General features: G+C 28.7%; 1 protein-coding gene across 2 annotated transcripts in view; it reads right to left on the bottom strand.

The window, feature by feature from the left end:
* Positions 1-8,070, bottom strand: part of LOC109601122 (protein-tyrosine sulfotransferase) — a 132,289-nt gene extending 124,219 nt beyond the window's left edge. For both annotated transcript variants that reach the window (XM_049967355.1, XM_049967357.1), the window contains exon 1: positions 7,872-8,070. The gene's annotated coding sequence lies outside the window, so the exon portion shown is untranslated. The remainder of the gene's footprint in view (positions 1-7,871) is intronic.
* Between the last annotated feature and the right edge of the window lie 4,137 nt (positions 8,071-12,207).

The following is a 12,207-nucleotide window of genomic DNA, read 5'->3' as shown; positions in this document are numbered from 1 at the left end:
CCGCAAAACTTTCACTCCATCGTCGGAACGGTCTTGTTTCGAGTCGACGATGAGAAATTGTTAAAAAGTAACAGTGCGTGCATTATGAAAGCGGGCACTGCATAATAACAACAATGAATATTGTCGGTTTAAGGTTTAAATCCGATAAACTTTAAAAATATCTCCGTTGATTAATACCGAATTGGTTTTGAATTGTAAGGACAAAATAAGGCGTAAAATAAAACCGTTTGAATAAATAATAAATTGAATATTTTAAAATATTTTATGCTTACAGAGAATTGAATTTTTATCGCCCCGTAAACTATGATTGGACATAAATTTTTCATCGATTCAAATGTCAAACTAAATTTGAACAAACACAATACACACTAAATCACTTTCATTCACTTAATAAACAACACACAATAATCAATCAAAGCTCTTCTCTTATTTTATTTATTTAAGTTATAAAACAAATCAGTAATTACAACACACTAATTAACTCAGAGGAACTGGGTCGAATTTTTTTCCCACAAACCCGACAATGCGTCATAAAGGTGTTGCTTCATTCGCTGAAGAACGTTTTTGATGAAACGGTTGATGAAAAAAATTAATTACGAAGTTTGGATTGTTTCGTTATTTGCTTAAGGACTTTGTGTTAATGCGCAAAGAATTTGACATTGCAGTGCTAATTCTAAACTTATTAGTAACAAATACATAAAAAAGTTTATTAAAATAATACTGTAAATAAGTAACATCAAAGATTGTCTTCTTGTGGGTAATTTTTATTATTAACTTTTTATGTAGATTATCACAAATTGATAGAAAAATTATCAATTGACAATTAAATCTTGACAATTATCGAGACACAAACATCACGATAAGTATGGTTTGTCCCAAAAATTGACAATTATCATATAATTATCAGCATTTGATAATTACTGAGATATACATATCAAATTGTGATAATTATCCAATGTTTATTTATTAGAAATATCGGATTTTTGGAATACTGTTTTCTTAACAAATTGTTATCCCTGAGAAACTTTTAATCTTGACAGAATTATCAATTGACAATTATATTTTGACAATTATCGGGACACCAATATCACGATAAGTATGGTTTGTCCCAAAAATTGACAATTATGATATAATTATCAGTATTTGATAATTACTGAGATATACATATCAAATTGTGATAATTATCCAATATTTATTTATTAGAAATATCGGATTTTTGGAACACTGTTTTTTTAACAAATTGTTATCCCTGAGAAACTTTTAAATGTGGCTGAGAGAATTATAAAAATACTTCATTACTCTTGACAGAATTATCAATTGACAATTATATTTTGACAATTATCGAGGCACAAATATCACGGTAAGTATGGTTTGTCCCAAAAATTTACAATTATGATATAATTATCAGCATTTGATAATTACTGAGATATACATATAAAATTGTGATAATTATACAATATTTATTTATTAGAAATATCGGATTTTTGGAACACTGTTTTTTTAACAAATTGTTATCCCTGAGAAACTTTTAAATGTGGCTGAGAGAAGTATAAAAAATACTTCATTACTCTTGACAGAATTATCAATTGACAATTATATTTTGACAATTATCGAGGCACAAATATCACGGTAAGTATGGTTTGCCCAAGAATTGACAATTATGATATAATTATCAGCATTTGACAATTACTGAGATATACACATATCAAATTGTGATAATTATCCAATGTTTATTTATTAGAAATAACGGATTTTTGGAACACTGTTTTCTTAACAAATTGTTATCCCTGAAAAACTTTTAAATGTGGCTGAGAGAAGTATAAAAAATACTTCATTACTCTTGACAGAATTATCAATTGACAATTATATTTTGACAATTATCGAGGCACAAATATCACGGTAAGTATGGTTAGCCCAAGAACTGACAATTATAATTATCAGCATTTGATTATTACTGAGATATACATACCCAATTGCGATAATTATCCAATGTTTATTTATTAGAAATATCGGATTTTTGGAACACTGTTTTCTTAACAAATTGCTATCCCTGAGGCACTTTTAAATGTGTCTGAGAGAAGTATAAAAAATACTTGATTACTCTTGACAGAATTATCAATTGACAATTATATTTTGACAATTATCGAGGCACAAATATCACGATAAGTATGGTTTGTCCCAAAAATTGACAATTATGATATAATTATCAGCATTTGATTATTACTGAGATTTACATACCCAATTGCGATAATTATCCGATGTTTATTTATTAGAAATATCGGATTTTTGGAACACTGTTTTCTTAACAAATTGTTATCCCTGAGACACTTTTAAATGTGTCTGAGAGAAGTATAAAAAATACTTGATTACTCTTGACAGAATTATCAATTGACAATTATATTTTGACAATTATCGAGGCACAAATATCACGATAAGTATGGTTTGCCCCAAAAATTGACAATTATGATATAATTATCAGCATTTGATTATTACTGAGATATACATACCCAATTGCGATAATTATCCAATGTTTATTTATTAGAAATATCGGATTTTTAGAACACTGTTTTCTTAACAAATTGTTATCCCTGAGAAACTTTTAATTATGGCTGAGAGAAGTATAAAAAATACTTGATTGCTCTTGACAGAATTATCAATTGACAATTATATTTTGACAATTATCGAAACACAAATATCACGATAAGTAAGGTTTGTCCTAAAAATTGAAAATTATGATATAATTATCAGCATTTGATAATTACTGAGATATACATATCAAATTGTGATAATTATACAATGTTTTTTATTAGAAATATCGGATTTTTGGAACACTGTTTTCTTAACAAATTGTTATCCCTGAGACACTTTTAAATGTGTCTGAGAGAAGTATAAAAAATACTTGATTGCTCTTGTCACAATTATATTTTGACAATTATCGAGACACAAATATCACGATAAGTATGGTTTGCCCCAAAAATTGACAATTATGATATAATTATCAGTATTTGATAATTTCTGAGATATACATATCAAATTGTGATAATTATACAATGTTTTTTATTAGAAATATCGGATTTTTGGAACACTATTTTCTTAACAAATTGTTATCCCTGAGACACTTTTAAATGTGTCTGAGAGAAGTATAAAAAATACTTGATTGCTCTTGTCAGAATTATCAATTGACAATTATATTTTGACAATTATCGAGGCACAAATATCACGATAAGTATGGTTTGTCCCAAAAATTGACAAATATGATATAATTATCAGCATTTGATAATTACTGAGATATACATATCAAATTGTGATAATTATCCAATGTTTATTTATTAAAAATATCGGATTTTTGGAACACTGTTTTCTTAACAAATTGTTATCCCTGAGAAACTTTTAAATGTGTCTGGGAGAAGTATAAAAAATACTTAATTGCTCTTGACAGAATTATCAATTGACAATTATATTTTGACAATTATCGAGACACAAATATCACGGTAAGTATGGTTTGTCCTAAAAATGGACAATTATGATATAATTATCAGCATGTGATAATTACTGAGGTATATATATATATATATATATATATATCAAATTGTGATAATTATCCAATATAATTTACCACAAATATCTGACTTTTTTGACAAACTTTTAAATGTATTTTGAAGGAGTATAAAAATCTTTATTTAGTCTGAGGAGTTGATCAATTGATCAATTATTTATTGTTACCCAAAATAACATATATAAAATATCCAGTCATTTATTAATGTCAGAAGTAATTTCGACGAAAATAACGTAGGTTAAGAGCCAGTCCGGCCGTCGCAAAACACGCCGACCATCCGAGATGTCCGCACGTCCATCGGGATCGTGTTTCGCTTCCGAACGCGGTGAAAAACTGACCGGACACGTTTCGCCACGGTCAACGTCCGTCATCGCGCGACGCCGATTAATTACGAATCGTCCCATCGCACAATACCATGGTACACTTTCAAGAACCCGCACGAACGATTAAAACTGCAGCGCCGGAAAATAAAGACGACCGACGCCTCCGCCACGCGGGAGGCAATAACGGCGCCCCCGGTTCCGTCGTTCCGACCCGTTTCGTTTAAATGGGCGCCCGGCGAACACACGTACCCATAATTGCTTCGGGGATAATGAGTTTCATGCATTGAAATTGGCATTTTTGTTTTTTCCGTAAACTGCCACGCTCTGCGGGAGGTTTTTAACAACTACCCGTTTTATATTTTGACGGTGTTCGGGACCGTTTCATTTTAACTGTGCAGCTTTATTGAATGTAACGTTGAGTTGGCTTTTTTGCAGGAAGAAAAAGGGTAAATATTGGATAATTATCGCAATTTGAAATGTATATCTCAGTAATTATCAAATGCTGATAATTATATCATAGTTGTCAATTTTTGAGACAAACCATACTTATCCTAATATTTGTGTCTCGATAATTGTCAAAATATAATTGTCAATTGATAATTCTGTCAAAAGCAATTAAGTATTTTTTATACTTCTCCCAGACACATTTAAATGTTTCTCAGGGATAACAATTTGTTAAGAAAACAGTGTTCCAAAAATCCGATATTTCTAATAAATAAACATTGGATAATTATCACAATTTGATATGTATATCTCAGTAATTATCAAATGCTGATAATTATATCATAATTGTCAATTTTTGGGACAAACCATACTTATCGAGATATTGGTGTCCAGATAATTGTCAAAATATAATTGTCAATTGATAATTCTGTCAAGAGCAATCAAGTATTTTTTATACTTCTCTCAGACACATTTAAAAGTTTTTCAGGGATAACAATTTGTTAAGAAAACAGTGTTCCAAAAATCCGATATTTCTAATAAATAAACATTGGATAATTATCACAATTTGATATGTATATCTCAGTAATTATCAAATGCTAATAATTATATCATAATTGTCAATTTTTGGGACAAACCATACTTATCGTGATATGTGTGCCTCGATAATTGTCAAAATATAATTGTCAATTGATAATTCTGTCAAGAGCAATCAAGTATTTTTTATACTTCTCTCAGACACATTTAAAAGTGTCTCAGGGATAACAATTTGTTAAGAAAACAGTGTTCCAAAAATCCGATATTTCTAATAAATAAACATTGGATATTTATCACAATTTGATATGTATATCTCAGTAATTATCAAATGCTGATAATTATATCATAATTGTCAATTTTTGGAACAAACCATACTTATCGTGATATTTGTGTCTCGATAATTGTCAAAATATAATTGTCAATTGATAATTCTGGCAAGAGCAATCAAGTATTTTTTATACTTCTCTCAGACACATTTAAGTTTTTCAGGGATAACAATTTGTTAAGAAAACAGTGTTCCAAAAATCCGATATTTTTAATAAATAAACATTGGATATTTATCACAATTTGATATGTATATCTCAGTAATTATCAAATGCTGATAATTATATCATAATTGTCAATTTTTGGAACAAACCATACTTATCGTGATATTTGTGTCTCGATAATTGTCAAAATATAATTGTCAATCGATAATTCTGTCAAGAGCAATCAAGTATTTTTTATACTTCTCTCAGACACATTTAAAAGTTTTTCAGGGATAACAATTTTTTAAGAATACAGTGTTCCAAAAATCCGATATTTCTAATAAATAAACATTGGATAATTATCACAATTTGATATGTATATCTCAGTAATTATCAAATGCTGATAATTATATCATAATTGTCAATTTTTGGGACAAACCATACTTACCGTGGTATTTGTGCCTCGATAATTGTCAAAATATAATAGTCAATTGATAATTCTGTCAAGAGTAACGAAGTATTTTTTATACTTCTCCCAGACACATTTAAATGTTTCTCAGGGATAACAATTTGTTAAGAAAACAGTGTTCCAAAAATCAGATATTTCTGATAAATAAATATTGGACAATTATCACAATTTGATATGTATATCTCATCAATTATCAAATGCTGATAAATATATCATAATTGTCAATTTTTGAGGCAAGTAATACTACAAATCAGAACTACTGTTGATAGCTATAGTGATCTTCTTGTCTTGATAATTGTCAAGTGATAATTGACAATTGATAAATATATCAAAAACAAAAAATGTTTGTACATCTCCAAAATATTTTTAAAAATCCTCAGAAATGGCAATTTGTCTAAAGAACAGAAACTTGTAATTAAATATTAAATAATTATCAATTTTTAGTATGAACCTTAAACTATTATTGACATTTATGTCAGTAAAAACTTTGATAATTAATTATTAATATTTAGGACAAATCAGATTAAATGTTGGAAAATTTTAAACAAAATATAATTGTCAATTGATAATTCTGTCAAGAGCAATCAAATTTTGATAATGATTAATTGATAATAATATCAAATTTTGATAATTATCAATATTTAGGACAAATAAGAACTACTGTTCATAGTTACAGTAAAATTCAAGTATTGATAATTGACAATTATATCAAAAACAATAAAAAAATGTTTGTACCTCCAAAATATTTTAAAGAATCCTCAGAAATGGCAATTTGCCTAAAAATAGAAACGTAGTCATAATTTGATATAAAATTATCACAAAAATTAACAAATACTGATTTTTGTATAAATAATCATCAATTTTTAGGATGAACCTTAAACTATTATTGACAGTTATGTTATTAAAAACTTTGATAATGATTAATTATCAATATTTAGGGCAAATCAGATCTAATGTTAATAATTATAGTGATATTTATGGCGTGATAATTATGAAGACATAATGTCAATCGACAATTATATCAAGATGAGTCAACAAATTTGTAATAAATATTGGATAATTATCGTAATTATAATATTATACAATAATAATGTCCTTTTTCATGGTTTTTATCGAAACAAGAAGGATAATTATGCAAAAATGGTTATTTTACGACTTTTAAACTGTATACCATGGGCGCCAAAATGTCCTCAAATATACATTACTCGCACTAATTAAGGAGCATTAAGTAGACACTAAATGTTCTTACAAGAGGCCCCATAAAATCAAGTAAATTATTATTACCTGTGATATATTTACCTCAATATTTAATAAAATTATCAAGATAAAAATAACAATTTACAGTGGGAAAATTGTCTGTACCAACATTAAACATATTTTAAATTAACAAATGTATTATTTTAAACTGTAAATAAAGATGTAGAAAGTACTGTTACTTTTATAACTCTCTAATTGCGTACATCAACAAACCGAAAACACATCATCAGAATAACATTTTGATAAAGTAATCTAATAAGATTATTTTAAATCAGACTTTGCATCTATAATATCAATAAATTAATTAATTAAGTCATGAAAATTGGCATATTCGTTATTCCCCCTTAGGATAAATATCATCTGTTGCTTCATACGTGATTGTACATTTAAGTTAGCAACATTATTCACTCACTCATTCTCAGTCATTAACAGTAAAGTAAAAAGGACGTAACATTACTAAGAAAATTTGTATGCAAATTACTGAACACTGACTCTTGTTATCAAAGACACGGATTATTTTAATTTTGAATGGCAACACTCAATTAAGTAAGTAAACATTTAATTTATTAAGATACAACACAATAATAAACGTGGAGAATTTACTTTCTTGTTGGGAAGAAAGTAAAAGTTTGCGGGCCACAATAGAGACGCACCAGCACAAATTTAGGTTAACTGTTATAATATTTATTTTAAAACAAACTAAAAATAATCCCCCCCGGGCGCCACCAAAATTTCACGACACCCGACAAACCATAAACAAACCGAATTAAGGCGTTAAGGCACCGTTATTTCGGGAAATCGTCCAAAAATTCGTGACTAACCTTTTAATTTTCCTCTTGCTCCAGCGGAGAGTCGTGACCCCGTGGGGAGAGCGTCCGGAGCGGCGGCCACAAAATTACTGTAACTTCCGTCGGTCACTGGGTAAACAAACGCGACACGTCCGCGTGCTGAGGTTAAGTTTTTGCCGCAACAAACCGCCCACCGTTACCGCTTTTGCCAAACTGAGAGGAAAATTTCCCTTGACAGGTTCTCGCGTGAAAATGACGGACTCGGTAGGCGGCCGCTGCGCCATCGGACGGCCGACGGCGGGACTTTGAGCGCCACGTTACAGGGATCTGTACTGTTATATATGTGTTTAATATGTTAGACAATTGGCAAATAGACTTCTATACTCTATTCAATTAGTGTGGGTAATATATGTTTAAGGACATTTAGGCGCACATGGTATACATGTTTAAAAGTAGTAAAATAACTATTTATGCATAATTATCTCTCTTGTTTCGATGAAAACTATGAAAATGAACATTATTATTGTATAATATTATAATTACGATAATTATCCAATATTTATTACAAATTTGTTGATTCATCTTGATATAATTGTCGATTAACATTATGCCTTCATAATTATCAAGGTATAATTATCAATATTAGATCTGAGTTGTCCTAAATATTGATAATTAATCATTATCAAAGTTTTTAATAACATAACTGTCAATAATAGTTTAAGGTTCATCTTAAAAAATTGATGATTATTTATATAATTATCAGTATTTGTTTATTTTCGTCATAATTTTATGTAATATTATGAAAATTATTTAATATTTAATTACAAGTTTCTATTTTCTTGGCAAATTGCCATTTCTAAGGACATTTTAAAATATTTTGGAGGTGTACAAACATTTTTATTGTTTTTGATATAATTATCAATTGTCAATTATCACGTGACAATTATCAAGACATGAAGATCACTATAACTATCAACAATATATCTGATTTGTCCTAAATATTGATAATTATCAGTATTTGACATTATTAAAATAATAGTTTAAGGTTCATCCCAAAAATTGATGATTATTTCTATAAAAATCAGTATTTGTTAATTTTTGTGATAATTTTATATCAAATTATGATAATTTTCCAATGTTTAATTACAAGTTTCTATTCTTTAGGCAAATTGCCAATTCTGAGGATTTTTTAAAATATTTTGGAGGTGTACAAACATTTTTTATCGTTTTTGTTATAATTATCAATTGTCATTTATTCTTTGACAATTATCAAATAATGCATTTCACTAGAACTATCAACAGAAGTTTTGATTTGTATTAAATATAGACAATAATCAGTATTTGATATTATTAAGAATTAATCATTACCAAAATTTTTAGTGACATAAATGTCAATAATAGTTAAATAAAGGTTCGTCCTATATATGTCTATATGTATACTTATAGCTATATATACTTCTATACTCTATTCAAACTAGGTAAGGAATAATATTTCGTTATCCTAAAAATTGATTGATACTTATATAATTATCGGTATTTGATAATGATAATTATTTAATATTTAGTGATAATTATTTAATATTTTTTACAAATTATTTGACAAATTGCTATTCCTAATGAGTATTTTGGATTAATACATATTTTATTTTTCTTGATATAATTATCAATTGATAGTTATCCCTTCACAGTTATAAAAAAAGGTCACTGTAACTATATTTCTGATTTCTCCTAAAAAATTAAATAATTATCTCTTGATATAATTATCAATTAACTCTTATAAAGGTATAACTATTAATAAATTAAGTTTAGTCGTAAAAACTTACCATATCTACAAATGATCAGTAATTGATAATTACTGGTAGTTTGGGTGAAGGATTTAAAATCACTTTACATAATTTTTGCTTGAACTTAGTATAATTATCAATTGATAATTATGCCTTGACAATTATCAAAGCACGAAAATTTATTATCTTGAAAATTGACAATTATCTATATTTGATTATTATCAGGTAATAGATATATCAAATTGAAACATAATTTTCCTGAGAACAATTTAGAGGCATTTTGTTGCCTGTAATGTGATGTTTTACTGAAGAACTTAACTCTTACCATAAGTAGGAAAAGGTGTCGGGAATTAAAGGTTTTTCTCAAAGATTTTTATTAAATACACATATATACTTGACAAAAATATTTTATTTTATCTCTGAATTATATAACAATTACGTCAAAAAATAGTTTAATCGGAGATATCCCAGTAAGTACTACGACTGAATCTTTTGACACTATCTGGTGTTAATTAAAAAAAAACTCATTAAAAATAGATACTTTACCACACAAAGAATTTGTGTTATATGTAACTCCTTCATATATTTGTGTATTACCTATTTTTATTATTAAATTTGATTTTGTAAAGTTACTTTTTTTAAAAATAACAAATCTCTCAGTTGTTTCCTTCCAAACAGATATCATTATATATTCTGATAGGTCATCCATATAAAAGTATATATTTCGTTGTGTAGCCGTGGTTTTAAAATAAGTGAAAAATTTAATAATATTATCTTTTAAAATAATTAATTTAAATTTCTGCATGAGAAAAAGTTTTTTTAGTTCTTCAACATTTGAAATATGACGCTTTCCACAGAAAAAACAATTAATTGAATCTCTATGTGTACAGTTTAATTCATGATCATTTAATTCTTTGGAAGAAAATGCTTTTTGACATTTCCATTTGCAAAAAAATTTCAAATTATTGAAAACATCTGAAAATATTTCTATGGGCTTCGTTTCAAATTCACTGTTACAGCCCTGACATTTGAAGCGGCAATTAGTACACTTTAAATGATTTTTATTACAACTACGGTATATATCTAATAAAAAGCCACATATGGAACAAGATGAAGTCAGTGTTAATGAGGGATCCTCTTTATATATTAACATAGATTTACACTCGGATAATTCCCATTCAGCATGATCATCAAAAAAATGGTCATCTACAAAAATTAGTCTTCTCTTTGGTACTACACAACAATCAAACAAAGTAAGATTGTTTGGAATAGCTGGTAAGTTACCTGCGTCACCAGGATTGCTTTGCGTATCGATTACGTCCAGGAAAATATCTGAGGCGTAATTTATAATTAATTCGCAGTTGATTATACCTTTTTCATCTTGCAAACATATTTCCTGGTTATTGTTGAGAACCTCTTCCAAAGGAGTTGCATTGGTTCTAGTCAAATGAAAAGTGTATTTTATATTTTTTGTTGCCTCCCTTGGTCCCAAGCAACTGGCTTTCAAACATAATTTGTTGTTAACGTCAATAAAAACATGTACGAAAAATATACGCATGTCTGTATAATACAAGTACGTTTTACAGGTGTCAAGTTTTACGTCGATTTTGAATTCCGGATTTTTAATCGTCGACTTTCCATGATGTTCCTTAAAATGTCGCATCATTGCGTAACTTGGAATCATCTTGGCACACAAAGGACAATCGTACTCGTTACTTTGGCAAATCTTCTCGTGTTCCGGGACTTGCTCGGGCAGCAACAGTTTGTAACAACCCTCATAACGATTCACACATTTGAACAACATCAATTCGGCAAGTCTGTTGTAGTTTGATCGCACATCCACGTCAGCACCAACACAACGGCCACAAATTTTATTGCGATTCGGTAAAACGGTGACTGGTAAAACGGAGAGGTATTTATCACAGTTGGAACAAACGGATTTTTCCAAAAGTAAGTCCGGCACTATATAAACCATTGTTGTCAAGTACGTGTCTTCACTCGGTGAGAATACTAATCTTTGTAACCGTTTTTTAGTGACGTCGTTATTAGTCGACTAAAAAGGGGGATTCACCGACTGGTTGCGCTCTTCGGTACGCAACTCAAACATTTGATGTTAATAGATAACTGTAATGTTGTACGAGTAATTGCTATGTTTGACGCCAGGTGGTCCCTTGTTCCTTCAATACTTATATTAATGTTTTTCGCTGTTGGGTTTAACATTAAACGCTTTAGATTTTCTATGATGTTCTGGTTTAATTTTATTGTCCAAAACTAGTTAGTATCACATTTACTTTTGCCATTTCTATCCAAACGTCTACTTCGCGTAATAGTGGTTGCCTAGTTTCCTGGCACTGACACTTGACTATTAAATGTATTATCCTAAAATTTAATGTAATAAATTAGTGGAGACACAAAAAGACGTTCACAAAAGAACAAGTCAAAAACTTTGGACATAATTTTATTTAGATTTAACGGGAGTGTACAACAGAAAGGGTCCTCATCATCCCTGTAAAATAATCTATTTAGATAAGTGCTATCGATACCAATGATGATACAACAACCATGCAAAATGAAACAAACTAAAG

Source organism: Aethina tumida, chromosome 5, assembly GCF_024364675.1.
Source record: "Aethina tumida isolate Nest 87 chromosome 5, icAetTumi1.1, whole genome shotgun sequence".
Taxonomy (NCBI): Eukaryota; Metazoa; Arthropoda; class Insecta; order Coleoptera; family Nitidulidae; genus Aethina; species Aethina tumida.
Note: the sequence above shows the minus strand (reverse complement) of the source record. Positions and strands in the feature narration are given on the sequence as shown.